This window comes from Diprion similis, chromosome 8 (genome assembly GCF_021155765.1).
Source record: "Diprion similis isolate iyDipSimi1 chromosome 8, iyDipSimi1.1, whole genome shotgun sequence".
Classification (NCBI taxonomy): domain Eukaryota; kingdom Metazoa; phylum Arthropoda; class Insecta; order Hymenoptera; family Diprionidae; genus Diprion; species Diprion similis.
Genome location: NC_060112.1, coordinates 26,824,904 through 26,844,852, shown reverse-complemented (window position 1 = coordinate 26,844,852; position 19,949 = coordinate 26,824,904). Strand labels below are relative to the sequence as shown.

The 19,949-nt window shown below is 42.4% G+C and overlaps 1 protein-coding gene across 1 annotated transcript in view; it reads right to left on the bottom strand.

The window, feature by feature from the left end:
* LOC124409003 overlaps positions 1-19,949 on the bottom strand; it is an 85,017-nt gene that overhangs the window by 35,556 nt on the left and 29,512 nt on the right. Inside the window, exon 3 of the mRNA XM_046886391.1 lies at positions 11,455-11,501. The gene's annotated coding sequence lies outside the window, so the exon portion shown is untranslated. The remainder of the gene's footprint in view (positions 1-11,454; positions 11,502-19,949) is intronic.

Below are 19,949 nucleotides of genomic sequence, written 5' to 3'. Positions count from 1 at the left end.
GCGTGAAAGCGTAAAAATACTCGATGCATGCACTTCGCGCGTCACTAGGTTATATCGTCGTTGCATTGCCTGTGGCTACAGCAATATCGCGATACATGCTGTAAAAGCATTTTAACCATCGATTGCCATGGTCTTCGAGTGTAAATTGCTTTTTGCTTTTCACGAGTAATAGTGATTGTGGATAGCGAAACGTATTGTGTACCCTTCATGTATCGCATATCGTCATTTTGAGTCCCGAAGTCTTCAAAGTAACACGATTCACCAAACTAAACTAATGATTACAAATTGAATTTTGAGTAATTGAGTGAGCCGTGATTCACCTAAAGAAAAAAAATGTCCACCATTTGTGATTCATTTTTCACCAACTACCTTTAAAAGGCCACCATTTTCCACAATTGTTATTCATTTTTCACATACTACTTTTGAAAAGTCAACTCTTTGTTACCCTACCTTCGCCTAAGCTTTCGCAACAAAGCGGACGAAACTGGATGAAGATTTTTTTTTATTTTAACATCACTCCTGTACCAAGTTACTTCGCAGTAAAAAATTACTCACAAAATCCGTCAACTCACTCAGTCGCGCCATCCTGCATTCAGAGTCAGTAATGTTAGTGAACGAGATAAGCCATCAACGTCAATTTTCAACATGCACGATCAGTTACATTCTATTCATATGGATGAAGCACGTACACGTGGAGTTGACATAACGGGGCTCGTGGCGTTTTCGATTTGCGATGAATTTTCGCGAGCGAGCTGAGACACATCAAACAGTGAGCGTTGATTCACGCAGGCAGCTGCCTACATGCCTAATCTTCTCAAAATATAATATTCAGTGCTGTTCGAGTCGCGTATACGTCAAGGCACGGGAAAGGCGACTCTTCGGCAAAAGCTGAACGGGAAACCTTTCATCCCTTTAATAAAGGTTGGCTGAACTCCCAATCTTGAAGATTCCTGTAAAGTTGACAAGGAGATTCGTACGGGAGTAACGAATAGACCCGACACGGCGACTGAATCCGTGCTTCGAATACGATGAAACTGCTGAATTTTTACGTCATCCATAAGTCTCGGTCATGACAGTTTTAATACGAGTATAGAATGAGAATACGAGGATCCACGTCGAAATAATTGAGAAAAAGAATGAGCTCCGGAAATTACCAGGTGTTGTGACGGAAGTCACGGTTAAATTGAGTTGAATAAAAGCAGAAGGAAACCCTTTCGCGGTGTAAGCTGCACGCAAAAAACAAAGAACTTTGAAGACTGCTGGGGACGGCGAAAAAGGCTAAAAAATTTTAAGGTGAATGTAGCGGGTCCATGAATCATAATATACCCATCACCAGCCCTTAGCAATAATTGGGACTATCGTAATAGTCAGAGACGAAATGGACATGGTGAGAGAGAAGTTCGTACTTAACTGGGTTACGATGACATTGCATTTGAGGTGAACAAGCACCAATGGTCGATACACTTTTGCCAGAAAAACAAACTCAAACTTTCTAAAACGGACTCAAGCCGTCATAGAGAACCAACGACGCTATTTCGAACGGTTTATGAAATCGGCAAATGCTTTGCAGAGTCAAGTTACTCTCATAATATTTTTAAAGATAGATTTTCGCGGTCATTTTTGTTTCCTTTTCGTCCAGTGTGTTCGGGGTCAAGAATGTGACAGTTGATCATCACTCCCACACGTGATTAATTTGGGAAAATATAATCGGGTTGGCACTAGAAACGAGAAAACGGATGAATCTGCTGTAGCTTTACTGAGTGGTTGGTAAAGTGACAGAGACAGGCGTATCGACACGGAAGAAGAACGGTCTTCGACTATACACATGGCTGGGTTATCCCATGCCTTTTTCCTTTTCTGCTTCTTCGTCTCCTTCTCATTACACCACGTCCTTTATCCCCGCTCAATCCTTTCAGTCTGATGCATCGGTTATGGACTGCACAGAGAGAGGTTCGTTCTTCCGCAAAATTAAATCTAACTAGATACGACGTAGCCAAAAGTTAACGATCGCTTTAGAGACGGTTCAACTGCCCGTGAGGATCAGTATCCCAAAGGACGGAAAACGCATCCGGTATTCGGCCGACATTCGACGAACATTAGACGGAAGACGTTCAAGGAAAGATCGATCACCGTGACGACAGTTGAAATACCGTTCTCCCTGTCTCTGGCTACAACCACGGTATCCATTCAGTCCTCTGCTGCAGGATTTGGATGACGAAAACAAATCGACCTCACGTGTTCAATCGTCGCAAGATTTTTTCTCCAGTCCCTCAACTTTCGCTACGCGGAACGTCCCGAGAGTAGGATTCGACGGTTTTAAAAAATACTCGTTATGGAGACGTCACTTTTCACTTTCAATACGACGACTTTGAGTGCTGTTGTTACACGCGAAACTGTCGTCCTAACACCTCTACACGAAATTAGTTGAACTTTACGAGGTAAAACGTCGAGCTTTACGACGCGTTTTATTGCCTCGAGTCTGGAGGGCCAAATGGTCGAATTTAACTAGCACGTTGCCACTCGTTTGCGCTACTCTATTGTTTTGCCGAAAGTGGCACTATTGGGTATAAAGTCAAGTTCGATTGGATTTCAAAACAGATTTTGATAAATTGTATCTAGTATTCTCTTCCGAAAAATTTTGATACCCATTTAGTTTTACCGGTACGGTAAGTTAGCCGCTAAACAAAGTGTGTTTTCCGAGATAAAATACAGAATTTTACAACAGCTACTCCGTCGAGTGAGTCAGTGTGTTTTTGCCTAAAAAAAGCCGGGGAATTGGATCAGCCGGCATTGTATTGGATTTAACAAGACGCCCGCTTCGGCTGAAAAAGCTGAAGAATACACAGTACAGATCCTAAATCTGAAATCTGGCATAAAAAATTGAAAAAAGCTGCAAAAAAGAGAGTCACGTCTATGGAAGGGGTACCTGCTCCACAAATATTAGTGCACCCATATTTCGGCAAAATGTTCACTTACACGTCTTCCCGTGAAACGAGAAGGGCTGAATGTCACGCAAAGGCGAGGAAGAAGGAGATAAAAGTCAATCCCGTCCCAAAGAAATGGCTTCTGCCACGGTGTGCAGAAACGCCGAGCTCTACTCAGCCCGAGTCAATATTATCACGGTATAATATATCCTGATGGCGATATTATATTTGACTCGTCCCGTCGTAATAAGCCGGGCTTCGTATAACGCGGTATGCTTTAGCGGAGTAAAATGGACCTGGAGGAAAGAGATTGCGAGCCAGATGAGCCGGCATCAGAGAAGCTGCACGCCCGGCAGCTGGGATGCCGGACTCGTGGCTAACCCCCGCACTCTAACGGCTATAGATGCTATATTGGATCAGAAAGAAGACAATAGGATTACTGACAAGGCGCTTCCTACTCAGAGGGACTCAATCATAGACTTAAGGGCCACGCCGCTGCAGCTCAAAGCTGCTGGGCAGAGGCTCGAGCTTTTAAGTTCCATGCCCGAGCTTAGCGCAACATCAACGACCGTTTCGAAAACTTGAAAAAAAGAACCGTCTAGTCTCACTTCCAACTTTGACTAGCAATCTCAGATTGCTCAGGACGTGGAACTTCCACAGGTATAGATATTCATTTCGCAGAAGTAAATTAAAAGCTAATTCCTTCATCCGCGATGACATTCGCAAATTAGACTTTCCATCGTGATTTCTCTCTAATGTAAGGCAATCGGATCTGTCAAAAATTAGCTTTCATTCAAAGAAGATACTAATCTTCAACGGAATCTGGGGTTCGCAGGAAATATTTTGACATATACATCCGAGAAGGAGAAAGCAATTATACTCGGCTTTGATTCAATTAACTGTGATCTTGGTTGTCGAAAGTCTTGGCAACCTGGGATATATTTTCATCAATGTAAAGACACGAAGCTTGTCGAAGATCCGTTCAGCGTAGGTTTCCCGCAGCTGTGCAAAAGCTGTGTGAGACAGAAAAACGCTCGTCCCAACAAGACGGCACTCGCAGCTCGACTGGAAGCTCCAGACGTTAAACAGTGCAAGTATGCCAAGTGCCGTCCAATTAACGCTGTCTTCAGCGACTGAAGTTTGGCACTCGACGAGCTGAAACTTTTGCAATTTCCACAAGAGCCTAAGGCGCAGAGGGGGGCGTGTGTCTAACCATGCGTATTCATAAGAGGTTCCAGCCCAACGCCCGCACGCATATACCTGCAAATACCGTCCTTATCTAATCTGGCGCGAATCAATTAGTTCAAATTTACCCAAAGTTTAACTTCACACATCAGTGAACACCGCAATGAACACAACGTGCTTCCTAATCCACGTCGCGATTCGCGAGCTTGTTTGCCTGCCTCGACATGCGTGGTTATTGAAAAAGCACACGCAGGAAATGAGTCTCACCCACACGTTCAGCTTCTCGCGATTTCATCAAACACGTAGCCACTCTACCCAGCTCAAAATCGAAAGAAACTGATTTCAGGGTTTGCTCAATGAAAGTATATAATCAACTGAACCGGAAACTCGGGAACGTAGTACCTGCGGTATATGGCCATTAAAAGGAAACTACCACCAGGCCATTGGTCTACAACTGACGACGTTCAGTCAAACACGCAACTAAAATAGAAAAGTGTGCTTAAAGTTTGACCAAGCAGCTGCAATTCACGTATCCATAACTCTAATCCGATACAACTATACAATAGTTGGAGAAAAAAAAAAAGAAATCAGGATCGAATTGATCATTTGAAGAAGAATATTGAGCTCTTCATCATATGTCTGTTACGAAGAACAATTTGCAGAGTCAAGGTCAGAATAAGGTGACAAGTTTCTATGAGCATTATACTTGATATGTCAGATAGTGCGCAAAGACGTTAATCCGCTTAATTCAATTCAATTCTCAGCTCAGGCCGCATACGTCGGTGGTTATTCGTCGAGCCGAGATTTAACCGCTTATTAAGATAAATCGCCGCCGAGTGTCGTCGAGGGATGAAGAGGTGGAGAGAGACGAGGGTTGCCTCGAAACGGGGCACTTCGTCCATCGGTTGACCCTAGTTTCGGAGAGCTTCCGACTCCTCTGCAGCCTCGCACATGTATGTCCAGGGACTAGATAGACGACATTTCAGGCATACACCGCGCCATTTCTTCGCCCACGGCCGACATCCAACGAGCAATTAGGGACTGCAGACCTCGGACAATTACGACGAACATGAAGCAATGATACAGCCGAGAGGGAAGACGAGCCAAACGAGTCGAGAGATGGGCTGATAACTTGAAGAGATTTTGTGTGCACAGCCAAGGATCGTAATTCTTACGATGCCTGTACTCTTCGAAGTCCTACCGATGCTTCTGCCACTGTATTCACGGCACTTCACTTTTTCCCTTTTTTCCTTTTTCGCCGACTGTCACTCTTTCAGACTGTCAGCCAGGGCCAGAAGTTAATTGCGCTCAATTAACCGTGGTTCAATTGTGTCATCAGCCAATCTGTGTTCGGTGCTCGGATTGATTTGTGCACTGGTCAAGAAAAATTCAATTTTTCTGTGTTCGTGAACAGTCTTAACTGATTATGTTAGGAACAAGGTTTAATACAATAGAATTGATATTAGAATATTTTAGAGACGAATTGTTTTATTGTAATATGATTTTTTTCGTTTTTCTAAAAAAATAGTTCTTTGGTCAACAAAATTTTGTAACAAGGAAGGTGCTTACTAATTTTGAAATACCTACTTACCCTCGTTATAAAACCATATTCATTTCGATTAGATCAAATCCAGTTTTTGTGTTACAGCTACTACCAGTAAGATTGAATGTTTGTAAATTTTGACTTACGTTTTCGAATCTAAAAAGGTAAGTCAAAACGATAAACATTTAATTTTACTGCTAGTAGCTGTAACCCAAAAACTAGACCTGATCGAATCAAAATAAATATGATTCTGTAACGAAGGTAGATGGGTATTTCAAAATTAGTAAGCACCTTCCTTATCACACAATTTGTTTGACTATTGTTTTAAATCGAAGTTGCTTACGAATCTGGTACTCCAGGGTAATCGCTTTGCTTTCGACGCACAACTGTCCGTCACCTCGCACGTGAACAGATGTCGAATCTATTACAAATCTGCGTAAAACTTCAGATTTCATTTTCTCTTCCTCTTTCTTGTATGTATTCCTGAATTCATGCTATGCAGCTATTACCACAAAGCGTTGTTCTGAAAGTGGAAAAAACTCTCAAGATACTGCAAGGCACTTCGTACTTATTGCTGTTTATACAGCCCATTCCGTCTCGATCGTGTTGTATTTATGAAACTAGCAGCGCCGGTGTCACAGATACACATACACACATAAGCACAAATACACTCAGCTGCCTACGTGCACTGAATTCAATTCCTCCAGCTAACGAAGTTTTAAAAGTTTCTCGTCCCCCAGCTGATTCCAAAGATGCGTGGCGCCTCGCTGAGCCAACAAGCGAGAAAATTTAATCCAAAGACGTTTGGGATTACTAGCGCAGCATAATAACAACCCTCACCACTTTCCGTTCTTAACTCTCTTTTGCTTTTCACTTATTTGCGACTATCTTTCTCATTCCACACTCTTTTTCTCGCCGCGTTACCCATGAGATCTCCGATCTTATTTCCTTGTTCACAGTCCAACACGAAAGCTCGGTATCCATTCATTTCGTCTATACCTATAACAAGTTTTTATATTAGCTTACCGCTAATCACTTAGAAAACTTCGTGATTGGAGAAAAATCAATTTTACAATTTCAAATATGGTTTGGTTTACACATCCATTACTTTGTTTGCAGAACCATAATTTTTCTTTCGACTCTCCGACGGATCCGTTACACCGATCAAACTAATCTCAGGTAATCCAACAATAAATTTATAAATAAGTACAAAAAACCAGAAAATATAGAGAGCATGCTTGTAAATCTTCGTAGGTATTTGAACAGAGAAGTAAGTTTTCTCCAATATTTTTCATTTGAGTCAAGTGAAATTTTTTCAAATGAAAGTAAAGCAGGTTTTAGCATATATTTTACCGTCGTATTTGACCGGTCGTATGAATATTAGTTTCCCGAAACACACACTGTTTCCATTGTGTCTGGCAAATGATAGCAAAATGGAGAGAAATATTTTCTCACGAGAAATCGATGTTCAACCGACACTTAAAAGCTCATGAATCTATGAAGTCTGATTTACTTTTCGTTTGCGGGGAGTTCCAAGAGCGGAGAGGGCGAGAATTTAAATCTGTAAAAGATGCATTCCCTCCCCTTGTCTGCAGTAAAGTGAAAAGTAAGGGGCTGTTAGAATTCGGGTGACGTACGCCTGAAGGCAACGACGTGATAGGAGGTCGCGAAAAGAGGCCCGAAGCCTTTGTAGCGCTGCTCGAAAAGCCAAATGACATTGAAGCAGCATCGACTGTATTTTTGTATTTATTTCAGAGCAACGAATCGATAACACTGGTGTCATCGCTACACACGTTTGGAAATTTCCGCCGAGCAAAAGAAACTGGAAATTCGATTTCGGTGAGAAGACGAATGAGAAGAGGTGAAAGAAAAATTGGAACTAGGTAGAAAGGAAAGGAAAGAAAAGCGAGGCAAGGGGACGGAAATAGAAGGCTACAACAAGTAGGCCGATACGGACATATTTTTTCTCCTTCACCGGCGTTTCCTCCCTTCCGAGTTTCCGTTCCACCACCTATAGATACGGCTTGACTCGCGTCCTGGGTAAATTATGGATCCGTGTATTCGCCTCGTGTGTTCCTGCACGATACCTGCCCTCCTCGCGTGGTAAAACAGCAGTCAATGTCTCGGAAGCAGCGCGTCCGTTCCGTTCCGGCATCACGCGAGGTTCAAGTCTTCGGCTTTAGAATTTAACGGGTCGACTGGGATAGACGAATATTTGATGATACCAAGGAAAATTGTCTCGTTCACTCGCGGACAAATTTAGGAACCGAATATTTCTTCCTTGATTACATAAAGTTGAGAAGATAAAAAGCTTTGGGCGAAGGCTAATCCGACCTGATAAATTACCTGGCAAATAGCTGCTGCACGAGCTTTACTGAGATAAGTATAGTAGTTAATGGCCTCATATCTTAGGACAACAGAAGCAAGGGATGCATTCTGATTGTTAAGAAAGCCGAATCTCTAGGAGATAAGACTTGTGCTTAGACTCTTTGAATTTGTGGTATAAACAAATAGTGGATATGGTTGCTAACTTTTATTTATCGAGTAATAGCGCTTTGCTCGTAGCTAGAATAGAGTCTGAGGACCCACATATGCAACATTTTCACTGTTGTGAGATCGGTGATGTTTTGTATTATTTACTGACGCAGCAGTTTTTCTGAAACGTGAAAATGAAAATTAGTGTCTTCGACGACAATAGATTCCAAACTCGTAGTTTCGATAATTCGAGTTCACGATCGTCGACGAATGAACCTCGTTGTGTGTTTCCACATCGATCTCGACTAAATCCCTAACCTTTTGTAGTTAAAAAATCACAGAAATCGATGAAAAACCGATCAAAATTGAATAAAAAAAAATGATTTTCAATAAAGTATATCAATTTTTATCGGATCGAATGAGATCTGATCAAATTGATAAAATATTTTTGCACAAGAAATGATAGAATCTGATAAAAGTCGACCAATACAATGGTTCAATTCCGATAGCGATTGAATAGTAAATATCGTGGACAGATATCCGATTAAAATTGATTGAAAATATGAATCAGTTTGAATTATTTCTTCGGATCAAAGGTGGTGTGCGAGGATTAAAACGGCTGGATAATTGGTGTATACGGATTAGAGAAACGCTTGTCTATCTCCTGGTCAGCGATATAACCCGGAGAAATGAAATCTCCAAAGCGGATTTCATTCCGTAACCGGAAATCTTTGAATGCTGTGTTTACGTATAGTTTGCAACTGCTAGTCGAAAGCCTTTGGCAAGCTCGTCAATCCCCGCAGCTTCGGAGGGGCTTACAAATCAAAACCCAGCTTTGTGTTTACAGTATAATATATACATAATATAATACGCGGACTGGCACAGCTGTACAGCCTGTTAAATACCGCCAGCTTCTCAGACCTCGAACGGCGCATTTCGTATCCAAAGGACCCTTTGTGCGTAGAAATTGAAATGTCATTGCCACACCGACCCCTGCTTAGATACCCCGCAACATCCCAGTGCGAGGCTACGTGACTGGAATCTGTCCAGTATTTGCGCGACTTATTTCTGGGAGGCACCCACGAGACTTAAAATGCGAATATCATTGGCCAAAAATAGGACGGAAAAAGATATTCTGCAAGGGGATGTTCGATGCAAAACGTCCCCTTGTGACGGATCTGACCCGCGTATCTCGAATTCCTGATCTCTTTTTTACCACCCAGCGAATCCGGGAATTTTTGGAAAATGATCCACTGATTCGTGCTGGTTTATCGGTGATATCGTCGATCCTATTCAGACAGAATAATTGCGACTAGACTGAACCTTCATTGTATCGTGAGATCTGTCGATGACAAACAAGAGGATTTGTCACACAATGGCAGGTCTGCTGAACCCCCTGCAAACTGAAGTACCGAGGGTATATCAAAGTTGGATATGATATCGAGGAAAAAATTGTCAGTACGAAGCACAAAGTGACTTGATAGACGTTCAGAAGTAACAGAGAAGATACGCGTAGAACGACGTTAGGAGAGAGGAAAGCACAGGAAATAGAATATTATATGTGAGGTGCACGCAGAGGCTTGGAGCAATTGCCAAGAGCAACATCGAGTTACTTCCGGGATGATGGTTCTTCGCGTTTGGCTGCCGGAAATTTGCACGTTCAATATGGCGGTCGGTAAATTTTTATGTAGGGCATGTGACGGTGGAAAAAGGTGCGCGATGAGTCGAACTCTACGAAGTAAAAAGAAACGAGAGAAGGATGGTTTATTACTGTACCACGATAGTAGATCTTTTGAAAGACAAAGGGAGGAAGTTAAAGTTTTAATACATCACCGGTTGGACGTCAGAAGTTACTTGGAAGAAGGCAGGCTAGAAAATAAGTGACGAACCGTAGTTGAGAAGCCACGGGGATACAGGCCGAGAAGAAACGAGATTAGAGATCAATTTGCTGGGAATCCACTTACGATTATTCCTGGTATATGGCACGAAGCGTTGATGCTTGCAAGTAGCGACCATCGCATCGGCAAGTTTCCGTGCTAAGCTTCGTAAACTGAAGGAAAAGTTTTCAGTCTCGTATCCGAGACTCGAGCTAGACTGCGCGAAGCTTTTTTCTACAGTTTCGCAACCATCATGGACGAGTAAACTCATTTGAAATATATACGTAAGAAGTTCTGCCGACTGTGAAACTCGAACTTTATCAGCACCCGAGGCGGCGGAGCTTTATGTTTGTGTAAAAAGGAAGGAGAAACGGAAATGAAAATAAAGTTGTATACTCAGTCGGTGCGTATCGCAAAATAACTCTTCAAACTTTTGCTGGCCAAAGAACCGATGGTTTCACAAAGTGTTGTGCTGCCCACACGAGGACTCGACGCTCAAAGTGGAATCTGTTTTGAATCTGAATTTGTATTTTTCAATATTCTGTTTCATATTTACATTAAGTTAAGTTTCAAAGACTTTTTTTCATGCAATACTTGAACGATCCATGCCCTCGGTATCATTTACTTCAAAGAAGCACGGAATTATTTCAAATCACACCTGGCACGAAAGAATAGAAGGTAAATACGTGTAATTGATTATTTTGTAGTAAGTTTCTTGGTAATTTCATTGCCGTAATCCCAGCTGCACGTCCTTGAAATGTTTGAAGATTCTGTCACCGAACCATCGCTGAAGGAATATTAGCGAGTCGTTGTGACCACTTAGCTGCTTAGCTATAATCAAAAATCGTATAAATCAACTCGCACGCGAGGAAATCATGCTCATTCGGTTTACCATTTTATCAAAATCCCATCAATTTGTCGTGCACGATAAGCTATAATAATACCCATTTTCGCCAATTGTTGATCAGAATAAACTTTCGCTGATTTGAAGAATATATGTCCAGAATGTATATCACACGTGTTTTTCTACGACTGATAATGCATTCGAAGAAGTCGTTACGGTAAAAAGAGAAGACGTATCCACAATCAATGCCGTCCGTCAATCGCTAGAGCTATAATGCTTGTATGTCTGTTACGAGTTGCTACACGTCTCCGTCTGGATAAAATTTCAAATTCCGGACCAATTTGCAACGTCACGTTGTCTACGCATTTGGGTATACATATATTGTATATTGTTTATCATACCAATTTACACACACGCATGTACTTCGTTATTGGTTGCCTAAATTTATTCCGAACGATAGTAAAAGCAGCGTTTCGCTTCACGGTTCTCGAATTACAAAGACATACATGCAAAAATATCAACAAGTGAACGATTTGTACGCATCACAGATCGACTGTACAACATAGATGAAAAAAAGAATATACGAATAAAATTGGGTACATTTACCATTTGAAGTGCTGCGGTATGGGAACGCAGGCAGAAAGCAGGTGTACCTGGAAACGAAAATAAAAACAGATTTTTCGTTACTTCCACAGCGTAGCATTTCTCTTTGAAAGTTATTTCGTGTTTCGGAGAGTTAAAAAAAAAAAAAAAATCCCGAATCTAATCACTGTTCATTACTCAATGTATGAACAGAGCGATAAAAGCGCGCAATGTTCAACTCTGTGTCCAAACCCCCACATAACCAGCATTGAAATCCGACACGTAGCAATAGGGCGTAAGTCATGAAAGGGTTCAAAAGTGTAACCTTTAAATTTTAAGCAGGGTCTTGCGGTCCGCGTAGCGAGCGGTTGGCAGTTACGGCTCGCCGGTTAAATTTCGTGGTAGAAAATGAAAAAGGCAGAATAAAAACGGCTGAAGAAAATCTGAATGAAAAGTGGAAAAACGAGTACAACAAAACGAAGAAAGGGGAGGAAAGGTGAAACGCGAACAACTGATTTATCGTTCTCGACACCAGCGCAGTAGAGGGTTGTAGACGAATAATGGCCCCGTTGTTCAATCTTGCAGGGGTTACAGCACCGCCTCAAGTGGTGCTCGCCTTGCAAGAATCGCTTAATTACTACGAAAAAAGTTGCGCTCGACAACATCCATAACCGTGGATTAAGGACTTTTCACTCTGGCGTTTCCCGAGGAAAAGCCGAAAAATCTCAATTACTTCGTAAGGGTGGCTAAGAATTTGCAAAAGCCACCATCGGCGGGGAAAATGTGAGCTCTCAAGCCTGAATTTCGCGGAACCAATCAAGCGTAATTACGCAAAAGTTGAAAATGTAGGTTCAGATGGATACCGAAGACATTGTAATAAAATCGACAAATATCAACGACGCGTTGATGGTTATTACAGGTGTGGATCCTCGTCCAAACTCAGTGTCCTTCCACCCTGCCATTTCCACCAACACTTGGGCGTTCACCCACACGTCGAGAACGTGACGTAGGATCAATATAAAGTAGAGAGCCGGAGAGGAGAACGTACTACAATCGAGAGCTTGCCCAGCTAGACAATTTGTTACTTCCTTATCACTCGTCGGAGAGCTTCACTCGGTTAAACACACGTCAGCTCCATTCACGAGCCTTATATGCTCGCCAACTCATCCGTGAGGACGTAGAAGAAAAAAATATATCAGACGACTAGCGGATAATTCCAAGAAAGAAATATCGTTCACCGTATCTTCATCTTTGCTCTGATTATTTTCCTAATCACTCGCGATGTAGACTCTCATCGTTAACGCGAGAATGAAAGAGTCATAATCAGCGAATCGCCCGTCTCGTTATCTCGATTGATCAATGTCCTCTTTGTCGTCTTTCTCGACGCCTTCTGCTCATAATGTCATCGAGCAAAGGAGACACCTCAGTTCAAGAGCGGGGAACAGCTGTCCTATCCTTCTTCTCCTTACCGCGACTGCTTCCAGACGCTGTTACCAATCGATCAAACGATGTTTACGTCTAGCTCATCGCCGAGCGTTTAGAGCTGCCGCAGACAGACAGACAGACAATCAGCCCCTGGACGATTGAACGAACAGGAGACAAGGGCAGACGATCGAAACCGTTTACCGTGACGTAGGCTCCAGTGGTGTTAATGTGGATTCAATAAACATGCTGCGATTTGTGATGGAATAGGCCACGCGCAGTTCCCTTCTCAAAGTTCTAACCGAAGAAGTTGAGTTTAAACCTTTGACCAATATGGCACAAAAGAAAAAACGGAAGCCATCAACCAGTACCTCCAATCATCGCTCCTGTCGAGATACATATGCGACAAATTCGTGTCCTCTGGAGAACGAGTTGACATAATTAAAAATGTTATTTGGCGCTGATGAATGCTGCGTGAAACTACTCCATCGTACCAATATTTGTGTGGATATACTGTTGGGCTTTATCTCGATTCGAATCTTGGAGCCAGACTGGAAACCAATGAGCATTATCTTGAATATTCGATTTACGACGCATCCTTATGGTCCTTTTCTTACCCTGCGCTCTCCGAGCGAATGGATCTCAGCGAACCATTTTGGATGACCCCGTATGACCCGGGTTGACCCAGGATCGTTTGGGACGTGATCAGACTAGATATCGTAAATTAGCCAGGGTGGCTGACCGACCCGACCTCAGACACATGGCTACATGCCCAACTGACGAAGGAAAATCCCTGTGAAAAGTCGAATTTTCTCTAAACATTCCTAACTTTCCTGATTAACGAGTGGCAGTTGAAATAATCTACTTTCCTTTCGTAGATGTTTATTTATTTTTTAAAACGTTATCGAGCTTGCAGATAAAGGTTCAACTTTTCATACCGCCCCCTTCTGTGCCGGGTGAAAACGTGCAGGAAAATCCAAAGCGCGATATTGATCGGGACGCGAATAGGTCGAGACTGTGCACATCCTTCGTGAAGATAGTTTCCCAACGGTGAGACAGAAATGATCCAATTCTTTTTCACAACAGGGGTGAAAAATAGGCTTGTCTCTTGGCCAGCCGTTACGAATTGCTCGATAAGAGTTTTGCTAATGGTGGAGGCGTTTTTCCCTAGCCCGCGAGTTGTGCTGCGAAGGGAGAAACGCCGAGAAACGATGAGTGCCGTGAGGGTGTGACAGCCCTGACAGCCGGATATATTCGACTTCGCACGGCTGGATTTATAACGGTTTCAATTCACAGCCAACCCCTGGAAAAATTTCCACTCTGTGACGAATCCGTTACGGTCTGCACGAAACTGCAGGTGGTCTTTCCACCAAGAACCTGTGGCCGACACTCCTTATCGCTACTTTTATTGAATCTCGATAAAAAGTAGGTAAATTTCGGTTGATCTGCATGGACGTCCAAAATTTGTTTCACATAGATTTTAGTGGAGCGCCAGACATGACGAAAAGGCAAAAAATTCAATCAACAATGGCTAAAATTCCAAAAATTTGAACAGAAACTCAACGCAAGAGAGACAAAAAGATGAGCTCTGTAGTAGTAGAAAAGATTATTCTTGCCTGGTGAATTGGGTGTAGGTACTCGATCAATACGATACTTCGAACAATTGAGAAGCCTTCTACTCCGTTCGGGTCGAAGATAAATTTCATTTAAGCGAAGGGATGCGGGAGCATGGAGTTGCGGTTCGATGTAAGCCGATTTGAACTTTGACCGGTGTTTGGTGAAGTTGAACAAACAGACGACGTTATTATCAGCGTTCGACAAAGTTTCAGGACTTACATACAGCGGGCATGTGCCGTTGCAGTGAAACCACGGTTTGAGGTGTAGGCTTTTAAGGTCGGACATTACTTCGCTGATTGCGAGCAGCAGGCCAGGTTGTGGCGGCGGGACGAGCGAAACCCGCAACCCGCAGAAGCACCTCGACGACTGAATACAAATGATGCTTTTAGCATCGTATTATAACAAACAGACCAATTGCGGTTAGCGGACCTTCTTCTCTTCCCGACACTTCCAACTACTCGGTCCTTCTTCAGCCTAATTTATTACATCATTTTTTGCATGTCAATGCGCGTGTGCGATGATCGATCGATCGTCGATCGATAAATCGCATTGAAGTGATCAGGTGTAGAGTGGAGTGACTAGGATCCTGTATTTAACGGTGAATTGAACTGCCGGTTAGCTTGCGGCGAATTGGGGACTAACTGGACTCATATTTCTCCCCTGCGAAGTGAGTGGATGAAAGATGAGCTCAATTTGTCCCACGATGTTTATCAAAATACACAAATTTCTGTCGCAGGTTTTTGAGAAACCAAAGTACACAAATTTCTGTCACAGGTGCTTGCCACCTGTTACGGATATCTATACTGGCTCCTTTTGTGGTGAAATTTTTGGGAATCAAACTGAGTGAAACGTAGAGAACGATCAGACAGCTTGGAATATTCTATGGCTGTTAACGATTCACGTAATTAAGGACCAACCACGTTCCATCAGCCCACTGCAAACCATCTGCAAATATGAACATTAGGGTGACGCAAAAAAACCGACTATTTTTTATTAACAAAAATTATATTTTCAGTATTTTGTTTGATTTTTAATTCATGTCGTGGTGTATTGTTGTCGATTCTTTCTTACTAAATTAAAGAAAAAAAATTAATGAAATTTTAATATGAATATTAAAAGGTCGCTCGAAAAGATCTAAAGAAGTCCACCAAAGAATTGAAAAAAAAATTATGAGCGACCTTTCAAAATTCAAATTTTGAACTGAAACTTTCGGAAACTTATTTTTTTTCGTCTATAAAATTATACCGAAACGAGACAAGTATTTAAAAAAAAAAATCGATTTTTGACGATTTCTGACGTTTTAAAAAATGTGGAACGACTTCTTGAAATTTTTTTTTGAACTGTCCTTTGGAGTGGGCTCTTAAAACATCAAAAACTAACATTTTGTCACACGAGACTCAAAAAAAAAAGTAGTCAGTTTTTTTGCGCCACCCTAATGAACACGTATACCTCAAACTGAGCTCGATCAGGGATTTCTTCAATCTGGATTGATCGAGAGACGAATTAAGTAAAAGAGAGTAATATAAATTCAAGAATATCGCCAGCAGTTATATATAACATGGCAAGACAATCATGTGTACTTAGAAGCATTCAAATTACTATGATCTACACTGTGACGTTAATTGTAAATTCCTTGCACATCCATTGTCAGTAATGGACAACAGCTTTATACGAAACGACACATTCTGTCCGACTAGTCGGTGATGTTCGATATTTTTCTCGCTTTTATCTACATTATTATAGTCACTTTCCGTTCTACTTTTTTGTCACTAACTGACCGCTCGGGATTTTCACCGCAGCTGGTTCTGAAATAAACCGGAAATGACCGAACGTACGCCACGCGCTATCGCCTAATAGACTTTTCGTTCAATATTTCCATCCCATCGACTACCGTGCGCTGGTGCTTCAGCCTTCCCTTGGCATCGAGACCAAAATGCAAGATCAAGCGACGTGACTTACAGGGTGAAATGCGATTGCCCTCGTTACAAGGAAGGAAAGTCCTCAAATTCCGAGTAAAGTAGGATCAGCTCCTTGGGACATCGGTTCTAATATTTTTTTCGATTTCGGTAAGGAAAATGAAGGAAATTCGAAATTATATTACGTCAATCGGCAAAAACAATTCTCTTTTAGTATTTCTCTCTTCTTTTTTCCTTCTATATCCTACCTTTTCAATACTCGTGCCCCGATGTGGCAGACTTGGCTGTTTTTTGTAGCTACCACTTTATATTCACGAGAATATGAGAATTGATGAAGACCCGCTACGACGTACACGATAAATCTATACGACCCATCTGTTGCTCGAACAATCTTGGCACTGCGGGACGGCTTGGGCGGTTTGATGGTTCTTCACCATGTGGTGGAAAATTTACATTTCGACTCACTTTGTCAGCCAAATGCTGGCTAACTTCCGTGTCTATAAGGTGTCATTTCAGTCTCACTCGGGATAATTTATTATTCCAAGCTGGGGTCAGAACTTCATTTCTGATTTTCTGCTACTTCCACTTCTCTCTCTCTCTACGCTTCTCTCTTCAACTCCAACAGCTTCGCAGCTCTCTCTCTCTCTCTGCGTTTCAACGATGTGACTAATGTACCTCCATACCGTTGAACGTTGCAAACCGTACTGCAAACAGTCAATTTAACGGCTCGGTACGTACCGTAAATTTCCAGTTCAGTAAAGAAACCCTTAATATCTGCACATAATACGTCGCCCCGGGGATATTCTGCTTCGGAAGTTCGAACTGCCTTAACAAAGAGAGAGAAAAATGCGAGAGGAAGCAGATTAGACTGCGAAACGTCACGTGTATGTCAGGTGAACTGAGGACTGGTAACGTATCGAGTGGACAATATTAGCGAAGAACGAGTGAAATTTGGAATTTCTTCGCTTATTCGAAACTCGACGAAGAAGAAAAGTGTCGCAAAAAACTGTAAGAAAATAAAATATGATCTTCAAATGCAATATAGAACTTCTAGCCGCTAACAGTTTCCAGGTTTCCCAACTCCTGGAGAATTCCAGCCCGTTACACAAGCTGATGAAAATGGTTGGATAAGAAACGCCAACAGGCATCGATCCAGGGAACTTGCAAAAGAATGAAACCTAAAAAAAGCGTTGAAAAATTTACTCGCGCAGAGATTAAGCAATCAAGAGAAGAGTGAGCGGCAGAGAGAAAAAATGAGATGTGCCTCAAGTGGTGCGTCCATTTTCATGTGTAGTGTGGTAGAACTGCAGTGTTACGTGACCCACAATTACAATTAACCAGATTTAATTAAAGGAGGCAGAGAAGAGGGGAAACGCTGTATGTGCTCGACAAAGCAACGAACGCTTTGTGAGTGTGACACGCATTCACACGTGGTCACATGGTGCACGGGTGGAATACCACAGAATGCTCTAGTGTACCCTGGAGCTTGAACTGCAGTCGTTTAGTGCCTGGCTAATTGCGAAATGAACGTCGAAGTGGAAAATTCACAGAAGTACCTACATAGAGAGGCTAGGTGAGTTCTCACTGCGAGCGCAGGCGCTTGGAATCCTTGAATCAATAGCAATAGCAATCCAAAGAACCGGCGGTTACCTGTACGAGACTAGCTTGGACTGTTTCTGAATCAGAATTAAAAAGTTCTTCAATCATTGGTTCTCCGTTGGCAAGAACATGTCGGAAATCACGTTTCGTCCCAACATCAACCTCCCTTCGTGAGTCCTTTTTCACAATAACCCTTTGTCAACTAAAGTGGAACGTCGTCAAGGGCTGACAATGAGCTTCGGGATGATATGAAATCTTGACTGCCCGTTCCAGTTTTGTACTGCTATTATACTCGAAGCCATTCATTGTACCTAGGAAATATCAAAGTTATAAATATATTAATTTCGTGGATAAAAATATCTCCGAAACTAGAAACGATGGGCGAAAGTAACGAGAAAAGCGAGGAACGACCACGTCTAGAGTCTAGACATTCACGCCCTCGCCTCGGCTCAAGGATGCTTCTGTGACGTCAAGAACGTTACTATCACGTGAAGCCCATCTGCTCGGCGTGTTCCACTTCTATGCGGCTCGACGCAATTCGCACATCGGAACCCCCGACGAAGATCTCTCCTTACGAAAAATAATGTTTACACTTTTCATTCCCGGAGACACCCTGCCACGTATGTTTTAACCAATGTCACCATTCGTCAGTAGGGTGAAACCATGAGGGACGGCCATAGCAGGAACTTGGCACGCCCTCTAAATTTTACTGCAGTAAAAAATAACAAGCAATCCGAGGCTTTAAATGTCCGAGTCCAGGTATATATATCCTAGTAATAGACACGCCTCGATCCAATGAGGTAAGTTCAGAAGAAGAGCTTCGACGTGTTACTTTCTACGCAAAGATTTCATCGATTTCCTTCAATTTCCTGGCCTCTTCAAAGACCTACCAATACAAGCTGGAGGCCAAGAGTTGTTTGTAGGATTAGGGGACCCGACCAGAGTCGAGACTAGTTCGGAATTAACTTGGGTGACGACGTGGGTACTCTGCGAGGAAAACAGGGTGAGGGGAGGGGAGGGGGGGGGGGGTAACGCAGGTCGCAATTCCTTTGAGGAATCCTGGGAAGACATCGGGATAAATCTACAGAGAAAAAGTTCCTGTGATACTTTATCAGCCCGAAAAGTCTCTCGGGACGATCGAAGAGCAGCTGACGCCGCATCGTGACGTAAGTGACGCGACGTCGACAAGGTGATGCTGTCGAATGCGCCAAGTTTTGAAAAAAGCTCCAGACTTGATCCGGCGTAATAGACTTCTTTTTGGGTATAGATTTCACGCAGGCAAAGCCACCTTCTCAATGATTAGCATGTTGAAGAAAAATACATTTTTTAAAACGAAGTGTCGTGAATAACCTCGCTTAAGGTGGATTAAATAGGTACAGAAAACCTTTGAGCGGCACGAGTAAGATGGCGACGACTAATACTACTTTCAATATTATCGAGGCTGGGAGAGGCAGCGACGCTACGGTAAACAGGGGTGATAATTTCATGGTGAGTATAATTATTCTTCGAGGGACTTAGCTGTAATGTAATTATTTTTTTACATCCTTTTCTTTCTTATCTCGATAGTGGGTATAACCGTCCTTATCACGTTTTTCCTCACTTTAGTTATAGATCTATGTCTGCATAGGCCAGCTGCGCTAGAAATAGTCACAGCGAACCATTCGGTTCGCCACTTTTTCAATTTCTTTGCATACTCTAGAGGGACAAAAACGACCTGACGGTATGTGCACTGGCGCAGGATATTTGTCGAAGGTGCGGCTGTAGGTTTTTTTTTCTTTTTTTTACCTCCAACTTCACAGTATTCCTCGGGAACTTCACAATGTTAAGACTAAAAAGTCGGGGAAAAAACCTCGAGGTCTTTCTCCCCTTGTTTGGCTTATTTCATAAAGGATATTTTTATGATCGCGGTGAAAATTTATTCACAAGCGTCTGTTTAAGGCACAAAAAATGAAATGAATTATCGTC